Below are 2,004 nucleotides of genomic sequence, written 5' to 3'. Positions count from 1 at the left end.
CTTCCACAACACAGCTCCCTACACATTCTTCCATATCATCATCATCAACACATACACTAAAAAATAAACCAACATCTATGTCCTCAATAGGAGAATCAATAACAAGAGGATCAATAACTTCACTTGCAGTTTTAAGTTAATTTACCACATCACATTCATCATCTAAAAATTCAGTGCCACTATAACACCCTATAAAAATTTGAGGTAGATCTAAAAACTTATTTACCACTGCATTATCAATAAAATCCTCATCTGAAAAATCCTCATCTTCATATACATTCAAAAATTTGCACTCAACCATATTAGTGTCATAGGGTTTGCCGAAGTCTTTATTTTCATTGACCCCCACTAACCTTTGTGGAAAAGGAACCCTTAGTGAAGGTCCTGGGAAAGACTGAACTTCCTTTTTCCCAAATTCCCTTTGAGCTTTTGGAGGAGGTCCAACTTTCTTATCTAGTGTTGGTGTGATTAATCGTTGAGGGAAAGGTACTTGTGGCCTTTGGGAACTTCCTAGAGAAATGGAATTGAGTTCTTGTGATCTTCTATTATTCTTCTCCTCAATTCTAAACATGTCATTCTTCAGAAGTTCTTCATGTTTTTTGCCACTTCTCAACCCAACATCATCACACTTTTCATTAGATCTTGACTGTGTAGGAGGGGGATCTTCTTTAAACCATTTTGAAACAATACTATCAAGCTTTGCCCCCAAATGTTTGAACTTCTCACTCTGTGACTTGTGAATTTCAACATTTTTAGGTGGTTGAACTTCATTTTGTTTGACAGGTTCTCTTACATTTATGGCTTGCACTTCTTGAATATTTGAGGGAAATTCCATCCAACTTTTGTTCGACCATTCATGGAGGTTCAATGTCACTTGATCAATTAATGAATAAGCTTCATCTACACTTTTGCCCATAAAAGAACCTCCAGCTGATGAATCCAATAAACTCTTGTTTGAGAAAGAAATTCCCCCATATAATATGTGCAGAATCAACCATTTTTCAAAACCATGATGAGGGCACTGTCTTTGAAGACTCTTGAATCTATCCCATGCTTCAAATAATGATTCTCCATATGCTTGAGCAAAATTTGTTATGCAATTCCTCATATACACTGTTCTACTTAGAGGGAAAAAATGATTCAGAAATTGCTTCTCCAATTGTTCCCAACTTGTAATGCTTTGAGGACAGAGAGAATATAGCCAAGTCCTTGCTTTATCCTTGACACTGAAAGGAAATGTCATCAATCGAACTGCATCTGCTGATACTCCTTCATATTTCACCAAATCACAAATCTCTAAAAATGTTTCAAGATGCAGATAAGGACTTTCTGATACTTCTCCTCAAAATTTGTGACCTTGTATCATGAAAATTATCTCTGGATCTAGTTGGAAACTTTCTGCTTCAATTTGAGGTTGCACAATGGGAGATAAAAATCTTGCAGAAAAGGGTATAGAAAAATTTCTCACGGGCCTGCTTGACATGTTGGTGCTAATGGATATCTAAAAAAAAAAATTACAAGCAAAACTAAAAATGCAGAATTAAAGACAAGAAATAAAATGTATAATGAAAAGCAAGAAAGAAAATACAAAATTTAAATTGCAAGAAAGAAAGTGCATAATGAAAACAAGAAAGAAAAGATAAAAGGAAAAAGAAAAAAAAATGTCTAGAATAATTCATATGCTAAAGATTGCAAGATATGTTTACAAAGGAAAAGAAGAAAGAAACTAGATCAAAAGTGAAAATAGAGAAAAGTTAGATTAGAGTGCTAGAAATCAAGAATGCAAAGTTAGAATTAGAATTAGAATTGCAAAAAAAAGAATTGTCAAGAATGTTATTCAAGAAAGGAAAAACTTATGAAAACAGAATTCTAACAATTAGTTATAAATATGCAAATCAAAATAAAGAAAGAAAAGTTATGTTTAGTCTAACTCAATTAATAATCTCCAATGTTATAGCGCAGTCTATGGCAACGGTGCCAAAAACTTGTTACGTTCCGCAAGTG

The 2,004-nt window shown here is 33.6% G+C and overlaps 1 non-coding gene across 1 annotated transcript; it reads left to right on the top strand.

The window, feature by feature from the left end:
* The first annotated feature begins 1,004 nt into the window (after positions 1-1,004).
* On the top strand, positions 1,005-1,110 carry LOC122007446. Its single transcript, XR_006118943.1, has one exon. It is a non-coding gene; the product is annotated as a small nucleolar RNA R71 (small nucleolar RNA).
* Positions 1,111-2,004: the final 894 nt, after the last annotated feature.

Source organism: Zingiber officinale, chromosome 7B (genome assembly GCF_018446385.1).
Source record: "Zingiber officinale cultivar Zhangliang chromosome 7B, Zo_v1.1, whole genome shotgun sequence".
NCBI classification, from domain to species: Eukaryota; Viridiplantae; Streptophyta; class Magnoliopsida; order Zingiberales; family Zingiberaceae; genus Zingiber; species Zingiber officinale.
The sequence above is the reverse complement of the archived record's forward strand: the minus strand, read 5'-3'. Positions and strand labels throughout refer to the sequence as shown.